This window comes from Micromys minutus (assembly GCF_963924665.1).
Source record: "Micromys minutus genome assembly, chromosome: X".
In the NCBI taxonomy this organism is placed as follows: Eukaryota; Metazoa; Chordata; class Mammalia; order Rodentia; family Muridae; genus Micromys; species Micromys minutus.
In genome coordinates this window covers 111,222,367-111,234,703 of record NC_137970.1, presented here as the reverse complement: position 1 = coordinate 111,234,703, position 12,337 = coordinate 111,222,367, and the positions used below count along the sequence as shown (strand labels likewise).

Here is a 12,337-nt window from a genome sequence, read left to right as displayed (position 1 = left end):
GCTCATCCCTCCAGCATCCCCTTTAATTGGGTGGTCAAGCCTCCATAGGACCAAAGGCCTCTCTTCCCATTGATGCCAGATAAGGCCATCCTCTGCTACATATGCAACTGGAGCCATGGGTCCTTCCATATGTACTCTTTGGTTGGTGATTTAATCCCTGGGAGCTCTGTGTCACCCAGCAAGTTGATATTGTTCCCCTACAGGGGTGTAATCCCCTTCAGCTCCTTCAGTTCTTCCCCTAGCTCTTCCATTGTGGTTCCTGCACTGAGTCTGGTGTGCATCTGAATTTGTATTGATCGGGCAATGGCAGAAACTTTTAGAGGGCAGTCATACCAGGCTCCTGTCAGCAGGCATTTCTTGGCACCAGCAATAATGTCTGCATTTTGTCTGAAGATGGGATGGATACCCAGGTGGGGCAGTCTCTGAATGGCCTTTCCTTCAGTCTCTGCTCCATTTTGCCCCTGCTTATCCTTTAGACAGGATGAATTCTAAGTTAAAAATTTTGAGATGGGTGGGTGGCCATGTTTATCTACTTCTCCCTCATCTTTCATTCTTCCTTCTCCATCTTCTTCCTCATCTTTCCTTTTCCCCTATCCATCCTCTTCCTTTTCCTTATCCTTCCATCATCCCTCCCTTCCCACTTCCATCCTCTTCTCTTTTTTCTCTTCTTTTTCTTTTCCATACTCTTCCTTGTCTTTCTTCTCTTCCTTTCCTTCTTCCTTACTTGTACCCTCTTTCTCCTCTTCATTTTTCTCTCCTTACTCCACTTCACTCTTCCCTTTTTTTACCCTCCTGCCTTCATTAGTGTTTGTATCCCTGCACAAAACATCATGACCAAGAAGCAAGTTGGAAAGTAAAGGTTTTTTTTCAGCTTACACTTCCACATTGCTTTTCATCACCAAAGGAAGTCAGGACTAGAACTTACACAGGAACTTACATGGAGGGATGCTGCATACTGGATTGCTTCCCATGGCTTACTCAGCTTGCTTTCTTATAGAACCCAGGACTATCAGCCCAGAGATGATACCACCCACAATGGGTTGGGCCCTCCCCCCTTGATCACTAGTTAAGAAAATGCCTTACAGATGGATCTCATGGAGGCATTTCCACCAGGGAGGCTTCTTTCTCTCTGATAACTCCAGATTGTGACAAGTTGATACACAAAACCAGCCAGTATACCTCCTCACTCCCACTTCCATTTCCTTCCACTTCTGACTTCCCTCCTCCCACTCTTACCTCTACTCTCCTCTTTCCCAAACTCTTTCTCACCTTTTGCCTTCCCTACTTTAGCATCCTTAACTCTCTTTTCCCCTCTACTCATTCCTCTACTATTCTTTACCCCTTTTCATTCTCCAATTTCTTCTATCCTCTTCTGTCCACTTTCATCTTTCTTCTCCTTATTTTATTCTCCTTTTTCTTTCTTCCTCTCTGATTGTTCCTCCTCTACCCTCTTCCCTTTGTTCCTCTCTTTCCAGGTTTCTTTTTCTTTCCCCTTTCTCCTTTTACCTTCTCACACCTCTCCTCTCCTCTTCTCCCTCCCTCCTCTTTGATCCTCCCTCTTTTGTCCCCCATCTATTCTTTCTTTCAACCTTCTTTTCTCTCTTCCTTCCTCTATCTCCTCCCCTCCTTCCTCCACTTCCCTATTTCCCTCACTTATTGCTCCTTTTTCTTCCTATTAAGTCATCTTCTTCCCTAGTCTTCTTTTCTTCCTTGTGACTCCTTCCTATTGCTTCCTGTCTCCATCCTCCTCTACCCTGCTTTCTTCTTTGTCTTCTCCAGTCAATGATCTCTTTTCTCCTGCTTCCTCCATCTTCCTTCTCCTACCTCCTTCCTCCTGTTTCCTCTGTACTCCTCTTCTTTCTTCCCTCCTTCCCACCAAACTATTCCTTTTCAGCCCCCATTCCCTCCCTCCTCTTTCTCTCTCCATTATTTTCTCTCTAACCTCCTTCCTCTTCTTTCCTCCTCTTCCCTAACCCCTTTCCTTCCCTTTTTTCACCTCTTGTCTCTGCCTCCCTCCTCCTTCCTTCTTACATCATCTCCCTTATTCCTCCTCCCTCTTACTCCCTTCTGTCTCCTTCTACTCCCACCTCCCTCATATTCCCTCTCCTTTTAACTGTTCTTTTCCCTCCTCCTCCCCACTTTTGATAATCTTTCTTCCTTTGTTCTCCTAAGTCCTTCCTCTGCCCCTCTTATTTTTCTCACTATTCTCAGCTCTCCTCCATTCTGGCACTTTTCTCCTTTTCTTTCTTCCCCCTTCCTCTTCCCTCCACTCCCTTTCTTCTCTATCATTTTTCTTCTCTCCTCCTCATCCTCCATCCTCTCTTTTCTTCTAATATTCCTCCTACTCCCCCTCTTCTCTCCTCCATCCTTTCCCTATTACCTTCTCTACACTACTCTTCCCTACTCCCTTCACTTCATTCCCTCTTCCTTTATTTTCTCTTCTTCCCTTTACTTCACTCTTCTCCCCCCTCTGCCTTATCACCTCCTTACACCTTTCCACTCCTCCCTCTACTATCCTCTTCCATCCTTCTCTCTACACACATTCCCTCCACATTCCCTTCTTTCCCTTCCTCTCTCATTTCTACTCCATCTCCTCTACATCTTCCTCCCTCCACTTGCCCCTTCTCCCTCCTCTTCCTTTCTTCCTCCTTCATCCTCTTCCTTTCTGCCTTGAAGTTCATCGTCCCCTGCCTTCCCTTTTCCCACCAACCTCTTCCTCACTCCCCTCATCAGCCCTCCTCCGTCCACTTCCCTCCTTTCATCCTTGCTCCTCTCCTGTACTACATCTTTCCCCCTCATTTTCCTTCTTCCTTCTATTCATTGCATCCCACCATCCATTTTCCTTCTCTGCTTCTTTTGTCCACTCTCCTATTTACTCTTCCCTCTTCTTTCCCTCCACTCTCCTTCCCCTCACATTCCCTCTTCTCTCCATCATTTCTCTATTTTTTTATTCCCTACTCATCCCTCATTGCTCTTTTCTCAGCTTCATTCTTCCAATTTTTCTTCTTTCTACTTCACTTTCCCCTCCTCTTCACTTCCCTTCTCTTTCATCCTTTCTCTTTCCCCCACCTCTATCGTTTTCCTCCCATTCTCATGTTCTCCCTCCTCTTCCTTCTTTTCTTTCTCTTCTTCCCTCTTAACTCTTCACTCTTCCACTTTTACCAGTCCCTACCCCTTTATTTTCTTTTGCCTTGTAGTTTCTGGTCTCTCTTCTCTTTCCCCTTACCCACTACTCCCTCCTATTCTCTTCTCTACATTCTTTCTGTTTCCTTCTCACTCCTCTTGCCTCTTTCTTCTTGGCTGTTATCTGAATCTTCTCTACTCACTCTACCTCATTACCACCCCTTCATTCTTCTATTCTTTCTCCACTTTAATTTTTTTCTCTCATCTATCTTCCCTTATTTCTTTCTCCTCTTTTTGTTTCCCCCTTTTCTTCCCTCTTCCCTCTTAACTCCTTTTCTCTTTTCCTTTCTCTTTTCTCCTCTTTCACCCTCTAACCTATTGTGCTCTCCTTTCACTTCCCTCCTCTTCCATATTCCCTTCTTTGCCATCATCCCCCCTGCTCCCACCTCTTAGCTTTCCTCCTCCTCCTCTATTTTCTACTTTCACCCTCTTCTCTCTTCAATCTTTGCTCAACTTTCATTTTCTCTTTTATTTTTTAATTCTACTTTCTTCTCATAGTTCATCATTTCTAGTCTTTCTTCCCTCTTCTTTCACACTCTCTCCATTCTTTTTCCTTGCTCTTCTCCTTCCCCTTCCTATTCTTTTTTCATCTCTCTACTTCTCTTTTCTTTCTTTCTTTTTTTTTGCTCCTTCCTCTTCATTCCCCTTCACTCTTCCCTCCTCATACTTCATCTAACTTCTCTCCTGGCTTCTTTACACTTTCCATTTCTCTTCTCCTTTCTTCTCTTTCCTCCATTCTTCTCTTCTCTTCCTCCTTCCCATTCAATTTCTTTTCACTTCTCACTTCCCTCTTCTTCTCTCCCCGTCCTTCCTTTTCTTTCAACTTCTCTCCCCTTTGCAAAATTCTCTTCTCTTTACCTCCTTCTTATATCTGCTTCTTTCTTCTTCCCTTTTCCTCTTTTTTTTTTTCTACTAGGTCCTCTACCAACCTCTTCCCTCTTCTATTTTTCCTCCTTTTCCCTCCCACCTCATCTTTTCTCTTGCCTCTTCCCTTTTCTTTTATCCTCCATATTTCCAACTTTGTTCCATCTTTCCCTTTTGGCTTTTCTTCTTTTACCTTCTTTTACTCTTCCCGTGGCTCCTTTGATCACTCTTCTTTCCTCCATCCATTTTCATCCTCCATCTTCTCTCTTTGCTCCTCCAATTTCTTTCCTTCCTTCTTCCTATATTCCCTTCCCCCTCCTCTCTTCCCTCTTCCCTCATGTTTCCTTCTCCCTCTTCCTTACACCCTCCTAGTATGTCCTTTTCTTTCCACCTAACCCTTTGTCCTCCAATCTCTTTCCTACTCCATCCCTGTCTCTATTCCTGTGTCCTCCTCCTTCTTCACACTTTGCTTCTCCCTACTCTATCCACCTTGCTCTTATTCTCTTCTCTTTTTTGCATTTCTTCTTATTCGTTCTTTTCTTTCCCCTCCTCTTACCTCTTCTCTTTCCTTCAGGCTTCTCTACTTTTCCATTTCTTCTTATTTTTCTCCTACCCCTTTCCACTTTCATCCTTTCCTCATCCTCTTTGCTCTTCTTTCTGCCTCTTCCTTTTTTTCCATTTCCCTCTTCTCTTCTCACCCCCCTCCTCTTTCAACCTTCCTCAAATTTCCAAATCCCTCCATCCCCCCTGCCTCCCATTTCTCTCCTCTCCTTTTCCCACTGCCATCTTCTATCCTCTTTACATCTCTCTCTACTTTTTTCTCTTCTCCCTCATTGCCTCCCCTTTTTACCTAATTCTTACCTCTTGTTCCATCATCTCTCCTTATTTTTGATTCTTTCTTCTCCATCACCATTCCAGTACCATTGTTTCACCTCTCTTCTTTCTTCCTCTCACCAAGTCTGTTACTATTCCCTCTTCTTTCTTTCCCCCATCTTCCTTTACTTTCCTCTTTCCTTACTCTTCTTCCTTTCTCTTCCATGTTGCTTCCTCCCTTTTCCTCCTCACACCTCTTACATCCTTCATCCTCTTTGCTCTTTCTTCCTTTTTCTTCCTCCTGCCTCTTTGCTCCCTTTTCTCCTCCTTTTTCATCCTTCCTCTTGAATCTCTTTTTAAGTCCCATTTCCTCTACTATAGTTTTCTGTCCATCCTCTTTTCTTCTTCCCTGCTCTTTCCTTTTCCTTTACTAACTTCTCCATCTCCTTCCTTTCTCTTCCCCATCTTCTCTTTTTTTTCTTTCCTTCTCTTATCTTTTCCTATTTCCTCATCCTCCTTTTACATTTCCCTCCCTTTATCTTTTCCCTTCTTTATCTATCTTACTCTTACTCCCTTCCTCCTTTCTTTCTTCCTTCCTTTTCCCCTATTCTTTTTCAGTTTTGCCCTTTCTTTCCCTCCTCATCCTTTCTCATTCTTCATTCTTTCTTCTACCCTTCCTTTTCTTTCTTTCTCCTCTCCCTCTTTCCTTCAATCCCCACCTCTTCTCTCAGACTGATAAAGCTGGCTGAATGCTTCCCAATGAAACCAAGTAGATTCTATGCTTAGAAACACCAAGAAAGTGTTTCGTTATAAATACAGGAGGAACAAGACATTACTGTATCGGTCCAGAAACTACCAAGGAAACAGTAGGAGGGCAATAAATAGGGAATTTAGTCCAGTTTTCTCTTTTCGCTTAAATCCCACAGTATCTGAAAATGCCACTAACATGCTGACTTCTGAAAGCCCCCAAATTCTAGTGCCCTTAAATTGTCAGAATATTGCTCCATTTCATCCATTCATCCAGTCTCCAGGCTGAGTAACCTGGAGGGTCCTCCCTCTGGTCAGCCATTCATTTGCTCATCCAAAACCATGGCAAAACACGAGACTACAGAGAATGGCTGAGTTTCCATCAGAACAGATGGAAACTACCAATTCTCCTTCAAATTAAAATGTCCTTTAGTAAAAATTGGTGACAATGGTGGCATTGAGGCCAGAATGTTTAGGATTAAATTTCTGCTTTGACTTAGTGGACATTCCTGTCACTACTTAGTAAGTTAGTGAAGGCATGGTAGGCACACTGTTAAAGCTAATTAAAGTGCACTGCATAGCCTATCAATTCCACAGAGTTTTCCTTTTTTAATGGGCTCATCACCCTTGGAGACTGAATTCTTTTCATTTGATACATTCAGTTTTGTCATTTATCTTCCACCGACGTTCATGCCAATAAAGAGGCCACATTCTATGTCTTAGAAAAAAATTAAGCAAGGAACCATCTCCAAACTCCTATCTGGGGTGTACAATTATGATATAAGCCCACAGTGTAACAGTGTATTGCCTCGTCAGGGGTAGTAAAAAAAATCATAGGACTATAAATGCAGGAACAACTATTAAAGCAGTAGAACACAAAACAAGCAACTGGAATCATTTTCTTACAAGGACTCAACATGTGGAAGAAAACCTTTAATTGCCATTGCATAAAACACTTGTAGGAAGTAAAAATTGGTTGTGAATATCATTAGTAGAGAATATGCTCTAGAAAGTGGAGGAAACTGGATGTAAAAACTCTGGTAGCAATTTAATAGAACTGTCGCAGATGGTCAGCTGAGGCCGCATCTACTGGGGACGAAAGCCTTGTCTGTGGGGTATTTTGGACAATGCCTGCAGAAATATTACACTGCATAAACCAAATTGAATCTCTTTTACAAGTGTTGTAAAGATTCATACAGTCAAAGTTCTTTTCTACATGCACTTCAGCTCCACAGCAAGAGTGGCATAGAACACCTAAACACAGGAGAGAACATTCATGCAAGATATCTAACTCCTTGATATAGTAATGCATACACTTCAGAATGATTACACTGTCATTACACCTAGGGCTTTCTGCAACTATACGGTGGTGGTCATGGCCAGCATGGCCCCTAGGATCAACATCTAGAAAGCAGCCACCACCTCCCATGTGACTTCTCTTTTTGTTTTTTCTTCTTCATTTTTTCTAATCAACTCAGCTGTTGTTGCTGTTTCTTAGCAAAACTGGTATCAACAAAATTGTAATCGTTGAACATAACACTCTGGCAATCTAGACATTTAAAACTGTCAATCTTCTGGGGTGAGAAAAAGCACTGTGCGACATTTAGAACTCCGATTAACAAACAAGGTGGTCACAAAATTTCCTGGTTTGAAGATATCCACGACTTTCCTGATCAGGTCATCATAGGAGGTCTGACTTAGGTTTGTTTCAAAGCTAACATAAGAAAATTCTGGTTTTGGAGTGATGTGAATAGTCCAATATGTTCCATCCGATTTCATTCCATTCATTGAGTAGCCACAAGGATTGAGCAGTGTGGCGTCAATGACAACCTGGTATCAGGTCACGAATTCCACTCTCACGAGTGACATCCTTTGCAGTAACACCATCTTTCATGTAGAACTGGTCCATAACTGCTGGGTCAAGCTCACTTATCAGAATTTCCAAGGTTTGATCTGGCTGATTAATTACTCGGCTCTCTGGGAGATCCAAAGTATACAAGTACCAACAGTCAGAATCCATAGTCCTATACAAATACTGCTTCACTTGGGAAAACTGCATTAAGGAACTCGATTTATTCCTGGAAATTCCGGTGTGGGTACCCTTGGTGAGAAGGCTTCATGAGATTCTTACGAGAATAAAAGAAGCTTTGAATTGAGTCAAACCCACTGTAATCTCTAGCAAGCTTCAACAGGGGAACCAGTGCTTTCAGTAAGAGGGTGGCACCACATGTCTTCAAAATGAAACGTCTCTTGGAGACAAACATGCTACTCTCACTGAGTACATAAGCTTCCTGCTTGTCAGTCTTTGTCACACTTATAATTGAGCACTGCACATCCTTCAGAAGGACATCCCACTCAGATCTTGGGATGGTACGAAGATCCCCAGATCCCTGGCTTGCGTCGGACTGCTGCCTGGAAAGCCAGACCTCTAGCGGTTTCTCGGTCCCTTTGAAAAAAATGTGCAGCTTCCATCACCGTCAGACTAGTGAACAACCAACAACCACAGAAAATCAACTAAATTAAATCTCTTCTCCCTCCGCTCCTGCCGCCGCTGCTGATTGTTCCAGCTGTGTTACTAAAGTTCAGGTTCCTTTTTTTTTTTTTTTTGCTATAATTTCATATTAACTTTTAAAAAAAAGGTCTAATAAAATTTTCCCGGCTAGTTTTCGTGAGTGAAAGTTGAATGTGAGTCTGTTGGAAATAGAGGCAGATACAGTTCAGTCTCTTGTAGTCCGCTGCTTTCCCGTTAGAGTTGAGCGAGCGCTAGCTAATGTCGCTGGCCATACAGTGTAAGCCTCTTTTCTCTTTTTATTCTGCTCTTCGTCTTCCATTCTTCCTCTTCCAGAGTCTTTGCTTTGTCTTCCATTCTCTTCTAACCCTCTTCCCTCTTACATTCTCTTTCCTCCCGATACACCCACTTTTCACTTTCCTTCTCTCTTCTGTTCTTTATAGTTGTCTCCTATCCTTTTCCTTTGAAACTTTTTACTTTCCAAAGCATCTGCTCTATTCACTCCCCTACCCCTTTCCTCCTATTCCTCCTTCCGTTTTAGTGCCTTTTCCCTGCTCTTCTTTCTTCTTTCCTCTTCATCCTTACCTTCACTTCCCTTCTCCATAGCTTCCCTCCTTGTTCCATTTTTCTCCTCTCTCTCCTCTTCACCCCTTTTCTCTACTCCCTCCACTTTCTTGCTCTTTCCTCTTCTAGCCTCCTTCTACTTCTTACCTTTGCCTCCCTCTTCTTTTCCCTTCCCTCCATACTCTGCTCTACCTTTCTTTTCTCACTTGCTTCCTCTTTTGGCTTCTGTCTTTTTTCCTTCTCTTTTTAAATTCAACCTCCCCTCATCTGTACTCTATCCACATCCCTTCTGTCCCTTCCTCTTCCTTTCTCCTTCATAGTCCTTCTCTTTTCCCTCCTCTTTAATCTCCCTTCATCTACCCTCATCCACTCCTCTACCCTCTTCTTTCCTCCTTTTCTTTCCCTTTCCCCTGCTTTCCCCTCATCTATCCAATGCTCTTTTTTATTCTTGTTTCTCTTACACACTTTTGCCATTTTCTCCTTTTCCCTCTTCCCTCAAAATCCTTCTTACCCTTTTCTTCCCCTTTCAATTTCTTCTTCCCTCTTCCCTTCTGTTTTTTCTCCTATCCTCTTTCTACAACCTCTTTTACCCATTTCTTTCTTCATTTTATTCCTGCCTCTTTTCTCCTTCCTCAGTCCTGTTTTTCCACTGTCCTTTTATTGTCCTACTACTTTTATTGTCCTACTACTCAACTCTTTGTCTACCACCTCCCTTTCTCTTCTCCTAACTCTTCTAAACTCCTCTCTCATCTTGATTTTCCCTACTGCTCACACTTCCATCATTCTTCCTGTCTTCTGTTCCCTCCTATTCTCCCCTCCCTCTCTTTTCTTTCCCCTTTCTCCTTCCTCTCTTCACTCATGTTCTGTTTTCTCCCCATTTCATCTCCCCTCCGCTCTCTTTTTCTTACCTTCTATTCTTGGTATTTATTCCTGTTTCCTCTTCCATTCTCTTCTCTCTTTTCTAGTTTTCTATTCTCCCTTCCCATTCTAGTCCCTTCTCTTACCTTATTTCTCATTTCCCATCTTGTCATGTATCTCTTTTCTACTCGTCTTTCCTCCTATTTTCTCCTCTCTTCCTTTCCCCTTCCCTTCCCTTTTCTACCCTTCCCATTTCCATCTTCCTTCCTCTTCTCTCCTAGCTTCTCCTCCTTTCTTTCTGCTTCCCTCTCTTCTCTCCTCTAACCACTTACATCCTCTGTCCTCCTCTCTCTTCCAACAATTCTCCCATCTCCTCTTTGTTCCTCCATCCTCATTCCTCCTTCATCCTAACTCTTTTCAGTCACCTCTTCTCTCTTTTTCTTCTATCTATCTTCCTAATTCTCCTTCCTTCCTCCCTTCCCTCTTCCTTCTATGTTCCTTCATCTTTCTCTTCTCCATTCTTATTTCTCCTAGCTTCTTTTCCTATCTCACTTAGTCTCTCCTCCCTTAGCTTTCCTCTTCTATTCTCTTACCTCCTCCATCCTCTTCCCTCTTCTTCCCTCTTCCCCCCTTTGCATTTCTTATTATCCATTAACTTTTCCCCTGCCTTATTTTTTTATACACATAGAGCTTATCTCTCCAATCTTATTCCCCGATCTTCCTTATCTCTCCATTTCCCTACTGCCCTCCACCCTTCCATTTTCTCTTATTTCTACTTCTGTCCTCCACCCCTTTCCATTTCCCTCTGCCTTTCAGTCCCCCCTGCAGTCTTTTGATTCTTCTTGCCTCTTCTCCATTCTTCTCTACCAATGCATCCTCTCTTGTTCTCCCTTTACCCTTACTGTCACCTTCATAAACTACATATTCCCTCCCTTCTCTTCTTTCTTTCACCCCTTCTTCTTTTCTACATTTCCATTCTTTCTCTTCTCTTATTATTCCAATTTCCTTCTCCCTCTTCTTCCCTCCTCTTCTTTCTCCCTTAATCTTCCTTCCATCCTGTTCTTACATCCTCCCTCATCTTCTCTCTTCTTTCTGATTCTTCTCTCTTTTATCTCCCCCTCTTCCCTTGCTCATTCTTGCCCTTATCACTCTTGATACCCCTTTCCCCATCATGCCTACTTTTCTTTGTATTTTCATCTCCTTCCCTTGTACTCTTCTCTTGGCTTCTCCTTTCTTATCTTACTTCTCTTCACTTTTCTTTTCTTTCCTTTCCTCCCCTCCACTCCTCCCATCATCTTTCCTCCTCTTTCTCTCCTTCTCTACCCTTTCTTTCCCTCCCCCTTCTTCTGTTCCCTTACTCCTCTTTCCTCCTTTCTATTCTACTCTTGTAGAACATTCTCATTCCTTTTCCTTCTTTCCTCTACCCTCCCTTATCTTCTGTTATTCTTCCTCCCTCCCCTCTGCTTTAGCTTCTTTCCACTCCGTTTCCACTTTTCTCTAATTTCTGTTCACCTCCTCTCTCTTCTGTCCTCCCTACCTTTTCCTTTTCTTCCATTCCTACTCTACTCTGTCCCTCATCTTTCCTCTTCCTATTTATGGTCTTTCTTATTTCCTCCACACCCCTCTTTCAAGTTTCCTCCCTGGCCCTATTCACTTCTCTTGACTTGTCCTTTCTTGACATTCTTCTTTTTTCTTCAACTTTCATCCTCTTCCACTCCCCCTTCTTTTTTCTTCTGACACAATCCTTTTCTAGACCCTTCTCTACTTTCCCCTTCTCTTCTTGTTCCTTTTCTTTCCCATTCTCTAATCCATCACTCTGATTCCTCCCCTCTCTTCTTTCCTCATTTCTCCACTTTCTTTTTGCCAGATTTCCCCATCTCTCACCTCTCCCTCTTTTTTCTTCACTGCTCATCCCTCTTTCTTTCTTTTTTATATTACAAAATATATTTATTAGAGTATCGTTGATCTCATGTATTTATACAAATTCTTTTTTATATCTAGTTTTTTTTGGCATATCCGATATAAAGGAGAAAGTACATCTCATTTAATATAAGTTACATATGAACTATACAACTCGTTTAAATTTCATTTTTTGAACAACTTTATTTTAAAAAACAAAGATAGCACCCACCATCAGGATCAGAAGTGAGCCAGCAGTGAGCCAGTGTGTCCCCCAGTTCCCCCTCCCTGCCCCAGCTTGCTCCAGGGAACCAGTAACCCTGCATCAGGCTATTCCCAGCTAGACAACAAGGAGTGAGGAACCGTACTCAGACCACCCGCCACCAGGAACAACAGTGAGCCAGTGGTGAGCCAGCGGTGATCCAACAGTGATCCAGGGACACAAGACTGACAACAAGATGGCAAGAGGAAAGGGAAAGAACTTACCCCAGAGAAACCAAGACAATCTGGAAATACTAGTACCCAGCTCTCCCATCACAGCAAACAGCAAAATGCCAAACACACCAGAAAGAGAAGACACAGACCTAAAATCATACCTCAAGACAATGATAGAGATCCTTAAACAAGAACAGGAGGAAAAGCATAAAGAATTAGAAGCTTTTAAAGAGGAAACAAGAAAAACACTCAAAGAACTCAAAGAACTAGAGGAAAACAGAACCAAAGAGACGAAGGAATGGGGGAATGAATTTAAAATGGAAATTGACACAATAAAGAAAACACTAAAAGACATAACCCTAGAGGTAGAACACCTAAAAAAGAAATCAGGAGTCACAGATGCAAGCATTTCCAGTAGACTACAAGAGATGGAAGAGAGAATCTCGGGGGCAGAAGACAACATTG

The 12,337-nt window shown here is 42.6% G+C and overlaps 1 pseudogene across 1 annotated transcript; it reads right to left on the bottom strand.

Moving 5' to 3' along the window:
* Window positions 1-7,076: 7,076 nt before the first annotated feature.
* LOC308415470 (S-adenosylmethionine decarboxylase proenzyme-like) lies at window positions 7,077-8,079 on the bottom strand (annotated as a pseudogene). The gene has a single exon. The product of its transcript is annotated as an S-adenosylmethionine decarboxylase proenzyme-like (transcript).
* Window positions 8,080-12,337: the final 4,258 nt, after the last annotated feature.